General features: G+C 40.6%; 1 long non-coding RNA gene across 1 annotated transcript; it reads right to left on the bottom strand.

Annotated features, from left to right (window-relative positions):
- Nucleotides 1-6,682: 6,682 nt before the first annotated feature.
- On the bottom strand, nucleotides 6,683-9,287 carry LOC147581938 (uncharacterized). The gene is made up of 2 exons (XR_015249795.1): nucleotides 9,119-9,287; nucleotides 6,683-6,835 (listed from the first exon to the last, which is right to left on the bottom strand). It is a non-coding gene; the product is annotated as an uncharacterized LOC147581938 (long non-coding RNA).
- Nucleotides 9,288-10,010: the final 723 nt, after the last annotated feature.

The raw sequence follows: 10,010 nt of genomic DNA, 5'->3' as shown, positions 1-10,010 counted from the left end.
GAGGACCACAGAGATACACATACTTGTTTCTACTCTGTGCTGGATTCAATACTACCTAGAACATCACTCATACATCTTCTGAAGCCATAGCTCCAAATGAATTGTCCTAAGAGGCAGCAAACAACCCTTGCTCTTCCTTGTCTCCAAACATGAACACGTGCAAAGCTTATCACAGGCATCAGGGAGGACCATGTATGACAAATCTTCCCTTGCTAATACCTTAAGTTCTTTTGCTTATGGTATTTACTGAAGTCTGGCTTTGTCGTGTCCTGCCCAATGGCCACACTGCATGATAGTCTGGACCACTACAAGGGGTAAATACAGAAAGGCCACAAGGCCACCTTTTTGCTCCTACTGTGCCGATCAATGTCTTATTTTCTCCTCCCTAAGAAGAATCAGGTTAATTATAAATTTAGGAAAAATACTACATAAAGTAATTTCTAATTAGTATAAAAGTCTATAGTGCTTAGAACAGCTGGGAGAAAGGAAAGGACGTGACAATACGTCCTTTGCTTTGTGCTCAGCTGCTGAGCTGTTGGGTATTTGCAGACAAGGTAGTCTTTTCATTCCCTGGTTTACTGCCTTACCTGCTATACATTTGGAGCCTTATATTTTTGTGAATTGCTTCCATTGTGTTTTTGATGACTCACCTATAAACAAACACTCATGTGACAGGCATATTAATAGACACTGAAAACAAAATTACCATGGGATAGTTTTTTCCTATTTCATATTGTAAACTTAGCATGAGCTATAACTTAGTATTGCCAGTGATTTTTTTCTCAGCAACTTTATGAATTTGTTATTGAATATTTAGTAAACTTAAGTACATAACTTACCAACACTTGTCGAAAGTTTTTATCTTTGAAATGACAAGAGGAGTGGTTTTCCTGTTACATTTTCAACTGAAATACCACATTGAAGGCTAAAACGAACAATGAAAGTGGAATTTTCTCATTGGAATGGAGACACAGCCTCCAGCCTTGTCTGTACCCTCCACACATCCCAAGTCTCTCAGATCTCTTTGTTCTGGGAAGAACATCTAAAACCACCAGTCAGGTCCTCTCTAAGGTTCTTTTCAACCCTTATATTCAGAGGGTGTAAAAACAGGAAACCCAACAACGCAGCTCACAAGGGCTTACTTGTACATAACAGGAGAGAGGCACACCATGTCCATAAAATTTGCACTCAAATATTGATTAATAATAGTGACAAGTTAGGGGCACCTGGGTGGCTCCATCGGTTAAGCGTCCGACATCGGCTCAGGTCATGATCTCACCGTTCCCGAGTTCGAGCCCCGCGTCGGGCTCTGTGCTGACAGCTCAGAACCTGGAGCCTGTGTCAGATTCTGTGTCTCCCTCTCTCTCTGCCCCTCCTTTGCTCAAGCTGTTTCTCTCTCTCAAAAAATAAACATTCAAAAATTTTTAAAAAATATAATAGTGACAAGTTAGAAAAGATGTTTCAATGTGAGGTTGAAATCATAAAGAGGGAACCTTCAAAAGCCCTTGTAGAACTCAAAGTGTGATCCATAGAGCAGCATCACCCACTAGAAATACAAGCTCTCAGGCCCTGCACACATACTGATCAGTATACTGAATTTTAACAAGACATATAGATGACTCACTTTATCTTAGTGTTTGAGGTTAAGCACACTAACATAGTGGCTCTCAACACCAGCTGCCAATTAGAATCACCTGGAGAGGGGCACCTGGGTGGCTCAGCTGGTTAAGCTCCAATGTCAGCTCAGGTCATGATCTCCCAGTTCTTTAAAATTTTTTTTTTTTTCAACGTTTATTTATTTTTGGGACAGAAAGAGACAGAGCATGAACGGGGGAGGGGCAGAGAGAGAGGGAGACACAGAATCGGAAACAGGCTCCAGGCTCTGAGCCATCAACCCAGAGCCCGACGCGGGGCTCGAACTCACGGACCGCGAGATCGTGACCTGGCTGAAGTCGGACGCTTAACCGACTGCGCCACCCAGGCGCCCCTCTCCCAGTTCTTTAGTTCAAGCCCTGCATCAGGCTCTCTGCTGTCAGCATGGAACCCATTTTGGATCCTCTGTCTCCCTCTCTCTCTGTTTCTCCCCTGCTTGTGCACATGCACGTGCTCTCTCAAAAATAAATAAAACTTTAAAAAAAAAAAAAAAGGAATCACCTGGACAGTTTTTAAGAAACACTGATACTTGCTCACCATCCCCAGATGTTCTTTTAGTTGGTCTGGTAGTGGGACAGTGATCGTTTTACACAGTTTCCAAGTGATTTAAATATGCAGCCAGGAGTGAAAAACATCATTCTTAATACATGATAGAATCCTCCACTCAAGTAAACTAAGAAAATATCCCTGGCAAAACCAAATAGAAGGCATGTTTCAATCTGGCCCCCAGAAGGGAGAGCTCTGCATTGTGATTAATGACTGAGACACTATTGAAAAGCATACACATCACTTAACAGTGATCCGACAAGCCTTAAGGGGATGTGTGCTGGCATTTTGAAGCAAGTATCTGAAGATGTCAATACTCATCTGACAAACTGATGGCTGAGTCTTGTGGAGACAGACACAAAAATCATTATGAAAAACGAAGAGAGAGATGGCTTATTAAGATAGTTTCCAAGGATTTTGATCTTCAGATCATTAACTATGACAACACCTGGGCATGTGCTGCTAATCATCTCATGAAGGATGAAAGAAACATTTTTGTAAAAGTTAAATAGGAGTTAATTTGTCCAATGACAAAGTGGACTTCCAGGTTCTTTATTCAGAGACATTGGCTTCCAAAAGAGCTTCACAGAAACCAACTAGAGGCAATTGCCAACAAGGCAATTGATTCAAGAATACTGAGGACGCAGATCAGGCCATCCTGCTATATAGCTAAAAGTGAAAGATATAAAGCTTAGACTGCTCATAACAACAAAGGCACTTGTGATCTCCCAACCAATGAATGTGAAACAGCAAAATCGGACGGGATCTTAACCCATAGTTGTGACACAACAGCAACTCTTGCTTTGCTAATCGTGCAGCTAAAGTTCCACATCGTGACAACGAGTTTCTCTCCTGAAATCTGATGTCTGGTGTGACAAGATCCATATGTACTATTCCCGAATTTTATGGATAGCAGTATTCCCACATGCATCTCATACTGATATTCTCTTTGTGAGGTTGTCCCCAGAAGTACTGTTCCATAGGACTGGATGTATATGGTTCCCAATGTTTTCTCAACAAATATGTTTGTTTGAAGAATTACAAAATTGATCGATAAAGAATCAAAATGAAATTTGTAGGAAAGAGATGAAAATATCCAAAGAAAACTGGAAGACAGGCATTATGAATGCTGAGATGTTTAATTTTATGTGTCAATTTGGCTAGATCATGTGTCCAGATATATGATTAAACATTATTGTGGGCATTTCTATGAGGGTATTTTTGGATGAAATTATCAATGGATGTTGAGTAAGGTAAATTGCTCTCTATAATGTGGGTGGGCTTCACCCAATCAGTTGAAGCCCTGAACAAAATAAAAGACTGATTTCCCCCAAGCTAGAGAGAATTCTTGCTAGCAGACAGCTTACATGGGTCTCCAGCTTTCAGATTTGCCAGCTTCTGTAATCATGTAATCATGTGGGTCAATTCCTTAAAATATATATACATGTGCACACATGCATACACCCCCATTGGTTATGCTTCTCTGGAGAACCTCGATCAATACAGAGAGCAAGTATAGCAGAAGGGAAAAAATGTTTTCACGTAATCTTAGTAAGAAACAAAGGAGCCAAGTACCAGGAGTAATAATTTGGAATTTAAAGGTCCATATGCCAATCCATAGAATGTAGTAATAAACAAATCTGAATTTGAAGGGTTTACTCTTAGTCAATGGCATCACTGAAATGATGGCATAGAACTTAAAATGGTAATATGACACAATCAAATGTAGGTTTATAAAAAATCAATAAAATTATTCATATGCAAAAATAATTACTGGTTAAGAAATGAAAATTCTAAAGCAAAAAAATATGTTACTCTGTTTCTTCATCTATAACAAAATGAATTTCTTTTTTTTTTCTTTTTTAGCCAGATAATTTCTAAGACTTGATCTGAGAAGACAACATAAAGGAGTAGATTGATACTTTCTTGAGAGTTGATCAGGCTTTCTTGATAGTTTCAAGGCTACAGGTATTTGTGAGGCCCACGTGAAGCAGGGAAAGTCTGGAACATTCAATGTACCATCTAAATGCTATGGCCCCACATCATATGATATAGGGGATCTGTGTAAATATCCCTTTGCCACGTATTTCTCACGTGTATTTTCATTACTTGTCTTACAACAACTTCTGTCATATTTTATTATATTAGAGTCCCTTTACAAAGCATATTAACATTACTTTATCCCTTCACAAATCTTTTGATATTCTCTCAAATAACTCAGTTTTTCCTTCCATCATCCATAGTAATTAGAAATTTTTTACAAGCGTTGGAGACATTTTATCAACTGTAATTTTCTTTTTTTGAGAGGGAGATAGAGTAAGCCATGGAGAGGGGCAGAGGGAGAGAGGGAGAGAATCCTAAGCAGCTGTCATGCCCAGCCTGGAGTCAGACGTGGAGCTTAATTCCAGGAACCTGGGATCATGACCTGAGCTGAGTCAACAAGAGTTGGATACTCAACTGAATGAGCCACCAGGTGCCCCTCAACTGTACTTTTAATACTAAATTTAACTTCTGTTTCTGACCGGAGAGAGCAAGACAGAGTCACTCATGTTAAGCAGTGACACAGGTCAAGCAGTGGCACAAGCAGCCAAGGGTGTTGAGCTAAGACTAGATATGGCTGAAACCAGCACGGGCTGACAACACACCCAGAACGGATAACCAGCAGTACCAGAGGAGGTCTGCAAAGGTCCAAGACTGATTAAACTCCTTTAAAAATGGAGGATTTTTGCAGCAAACTGCCAGACTTTCTGGATGCTGACCTTTTCCTGTCTGACCACATCAAAAAAAGGCAACTGCTGCCAAAGGTTCTGCCCAAGTGATCTCTGAGCAGAACAGATCCTTCACTGCTGGCACGTAATAAGCAGCAAGTGCTGAAAGCCGACTGGGATCTGACCAAGACCTCATCTCAACTGTTATGCTCGTGATCGGTTCATTAACTTCCCACATCCTTGTTCTATCTTGTTTCTTGTGTGACTTGTCTCATGCTTTGCTTTGTGTGAGGTGTAAGAAGCCAATTTATTTTTTTTTAATTTTTTAAATGTTTATTTTTTAGAGAGTGAGATAGAGCACAGATAGGGGAGGGGCAGAGAGAGGGTGGGAGACACAGAATCTGAAGTAGTCTCCAGGCTTCGAGCTGTCAGCACAGAGCCCAACGCAGAGCTCAAACCCATGAACCATGAGATTATGACCTAAGCCAAAGTCAGACGCTTAACTGACTGAGCCTCCCAGGTGCCCCTGTAAGAAGCCAATTTAAACACGAGGTCATTGGGTTTGGAATACTGAACCTGCTTTACAATTATGTTAACCTTGCTTTATGACTGAATACAGCTGACATTGTGGAAAGATGTTAACTTGTGGGTGCACCTTCACAGCCTGCTCCAACACTGATCAATTAGTTTCTCCCTTTCTTTCTTTCTTTCTTTCTTTCTTTCTTTCTTTCTTTCTTTCTTTCTTCTTTCTTTCTTCTTTCTTTCTCTTTTTTTTTTTTAACATTTATTCATTTTTGAGAATGAGAGAGACAGAGCATGCATGGGGTAGGGGCAGAGAGAGTGGGAAACATCGAATCAAGAAGGAGGCTCCAGGCTCTGAGCTGTCAGCAAGAGCCTGATATTGGCTCGAACTCATGGACCGTTAGATCATGACCTGAACTGAAGTCAGACACTTAACTGACTGAGCCACCCAGGTGCCCCTGACCAATTAGTTTCTTTGAGCATTACATAAACCGGGCCTTCAAGTCAATGTTCTTAAATGATGTTTCTTCCTGGAAGAAAGCTGTCTACACATGAATTTACCAAGCTTTTGTCACACTACAGAGCTGTGACATAGACATTGAAATAACACTTTATGTCCCATACATCAATTAAAAGTATCCATTTCTTCCCTAAAAAAACATTTTCCATGTATCCCTGGGGACTAGTGTAGTGACTAGAGGTCACCGTTTGGTAATTTCTGTATTCTGTGTTGTTTGTACACATAAGCATACCATTGATATCATAATACAGTTTTCTACAGATACCAGCTTCTGGATGTTAATAAATTACATTCCTTATTTACCCTTATAGATACTTTGTCCTTTTATGTTTCTTTTTTTTTTTTTTTTTTAATTTTTTTTTTTAACGTTTTTTTATTTATTTTTGGGACAGAGAGAGACAGAGCATGAATGGGGGAGGGGCAGAGAGAGAGGGAGACACAGAATTGGAAACAGGCTCCAGGCTCCGAGCCATCAGCCCAGAGCCTGAAGCGGGGCTCAAACTCACGGACCGCGAGATCGTGACCTGGCTGAAGTCGGACGCTTAACCGACTGCGCCACCCAGGCGCCCCATGTCCTTTTATGTTTCTTAACCACAAACAAAGCAAATCTATAGTACTTGGGCCATTAGTTAAAATCATAAAGGCACGACTGTCCAGTGGTAACCAAATAAATGTGTGTTTGTTCTTTGGTCAGTTACAGATGGAGACAACAAAAGATAGAGAGGACACCAGGTGGAGTTGTCACATCAAGGAAACTTTATTTGCAGCAAATAAGGAGATCATGGGATGTGTCTTCCTAGTGGTGCTCTGGTGGGAAGGGCGAATCCCCAGGAGCAGATAGTGAGGTCTGAGTGGTCCTCAGGCCACAAGGGAATAGGCGGTTCCCCTGTTGGGAAGACATTTGGTAGAGGTTGTCATCAAGACAGTATGGTATTGGCACAAAAACAGACACTCAGATCAATGGAACAGAATAGAGAACCCAGAAATGGACCCACAAGCATATGGCCAACTAATTTTGACAAAGCAGGAAAGAATATCCAATGGAATAAAGACAGTCTCTTTAGCAAATGGTGCTGTGAAAACTGGACAGCTACATGCAGAAAAATGAACCTGGACTACTTTTTTACACCATACACAAAAATAAATTCAAAATGGATGAAAGACCTAAACATAAGACAGGAAGCCGTCAAAATCTTAGGGGGGAAAGTAGTCAAGAACCTCTTTGACCTTGACTGTAGCAACTTCTTACTCAACATGTCTCCAGCGGCAAGGGAACCAAAAGCAAAAATGAACTATTGGGACCTCATCAACATAAAAAGCTTCTGCACAGTGAAGGAAACAATCAGCAAAGCTAAAAGGCAACCGATGAAATGGGAGAGGATATTTGCAAATGACATAACAGATAAAGGGTTAATATCCAAAATCTATAAAGAATTTATCAAGCTCAACACCCAAAAAGCAAATAATCCAGTGAAGAAATGGGCAAAAGACATGAATAAACACTTCTCCAAAAAGACATCCAGATGGCTAACAGACACATGAGAAAATGTTCAACATCACTCATCATCAGGGAGATACAAATTAAAATCACAATGAGATACCACCTCACACCTGTCAGAATGGCTAAAATGAACAACTCAGGCAACAACAGATGTTGGTGAGGACAGGGAGAAAGAGGATCTCTTTTGCACTGCTGGTGGGAATGCAAGCTGGTGCAGCCACTCTGGAAAATAGTATAGAGGTTCCTCAAAAAATTAAAAATAGAACTGCCCTACGACCCAGCAATTGCACTACTAGGAATTTATCCAAGAGATATGGGTGTGCTGTTTCGAAGGGGCATATGCACCCCAATGTTTATTGCAGCACTATTGACAATAGCCAAAGTATGGAAAGAGCCCAAATGTCCACCGATGGATACATGGGTAAAGATGTGGTGTGTGTGTGTGTGTGTGTGTGTGTGTGTGTGTGTGTGTGCCTATCTATATACCGGAGTATTATATATATATACACACATATATATATGTACATATATATATGTATGTACATATATATATACACATATGTACATATATATATATATGTACACACACGTATACATATGTATGTATGTATTACCCAGCAATCAACAAGAATGAAATCTTGCCATTTGCTACTATGTGGATGGAACTAGAGGTTATTATGCTAAGTGAAATTAGCCAGTCAGACAAAGACAGATATCAGATGACTTCACTCATATGAGAAATTTAAGATACAAAACAGATGAACATAAGGGAAGCAAAAATAATATAAAAATAAGGAGGGGAACAAACCATAAGAGACACTTGAATACTGAGAACAAACTGAGGGTTGCTGGAGGGGTTGTGAGTGAGGGGATGGGCTAAGTGGGTAAGGGGCATTAGGAAGGGCACTTGTTTGGATGAGCACTGGGTGTTACACATAGGGATAAATTACTGGCATCTACTCCTGAAATCATTGCCACACTATATGCTAACTTGGATGTAAATTTAAAAAATAATTAATTAAAAAAAAATGAGACAGATACAGAGAACAAGGTCTGAGAGGACCCTAAGAAGAGGAGCTTCTGTCACCATGGAGAGGAGTCAGTGACCCTCCTGGTGAGGAACTGTCTGCCAGCCTGCAAGCTCTCCAAACCCTGTCCTTTTGGATTTTTATGAAATTTCATTACCTTGGCATGATTGATGACATCATTGGCCATTAGCTTTTTTTAAAAAAAAGTTTTAAGTTTACTTATTTTTGAGAGAGACACAGACAGCATGAGTCTGAGAGTGGCAGAAAGAGAGGGAGAGAGAATCCCAAGCAGGCTCCGCACCATCGGCACAGAACCCAATGCTGGGCTGGAACCCAGGAAAGCATGAGATCATGACCTGAGCTGAAACAAGAGTCAGATGCTTAAGGGTCGGATTTAGTCACCCAGGTGCCTCTGGCTATTAGCTCTTGATTCAATTCCTAGCTCCTCTCCCCTTGCCAGAGGTTGTGGGGGTGGAGTACTGAAAGTTCCAATCCTCCAGTCACGTGATGGGTGCCCTGGCAACCAGTCCCCATCCTTAGGTAACCAAAGGGCTTTCTAAAGGTCATCTCATTAACATAACAAAAGACATCTCGATCACTCTTATCACGGGAAATTCCAAGGATTTTAGGAGTTCCATACCTGTAACCAGAGACTAAATGTATATGTCTTATTATAAATCACAATATCACACATTCCTAGCTTCTGTGGTTTTGGAGTGGTGGTGGCGGTCCAGAGCTGATGCCCAGGAAAGAGTTCTTGAGACATCTTCCATACAAAAAGGTGATTTTGTTAAAGCACAAGGACGGACCTTGGGCAGAAAGAACTGTGCTGGGATTGTGAGGGGTGACTGATTATATACTTGGGAGCTGGGGGAGGTTATGGCCAAGGTAAGTTTCCAAAAGAACTTTCGTATGCTGAAGACGACTCACAGGATCCTGGAGGCCCAGCTACTGTCAAGCTAAGGTTGTTTTTCCCTCTAGCAAAGCATTAACTTTAAGACTGTGGGGAGTTCCAGGAGAAATGTTATACTTTGCCTGTCTCAAGTATTTGTCAATGGGCTGCAGGTTGTAAGGAAATTTCATTTTATCTACCATTTCTTTCTGCCTTCATTTCCCACATCACTAGCCATTGACCTTTAAAGACATCAGATTCAGAATAGCCAACAGTCCATCATGGGGGAGGACACAAGCTCTCTCCCAGCATTAAACTCATTTTTAGTCCATTTACTTACAGGGGTTGATCATCAGAACTATGAGCCATCAGGCAGTCCTGTGTCGCTACATTTATCTGGAAAATTATGATGGAATATTCAGATAAAGCTTTTACATTCTTCTCTGGAGAATACATTTCCAGAGATTTCTCCAGCATCAGCCATTAGTCATGGTCAAGTTTGTTACTGATAAATAACTTTTATGGAAACTATTATAATGTTAACTAAACATAGTACTATTCAACTATGCCAATAAATAAGTAGATTAGTTATCAATAATTAAATAAATATATTAGCATTATCTCTTGCTCTGAGATGCTC

This window comes from Puma concolor, chromosome B1 (assembly GCF_028749965.1).
Source record: "Puma concolor isolate L17-30 chromosome B1, mPumCon1.1.hap2, whole genome shotgun sequence".
Lineage (NCBI taxonomy): Eukaryota > Metazoa > Chordata > Mammalia > Carnivora > Felidae > Puma > Puma concolor.
Note: the sequence above shows the minus strand (reverse complement) of the source record. Positions and strands in the feature narration are given on the sequence as shown.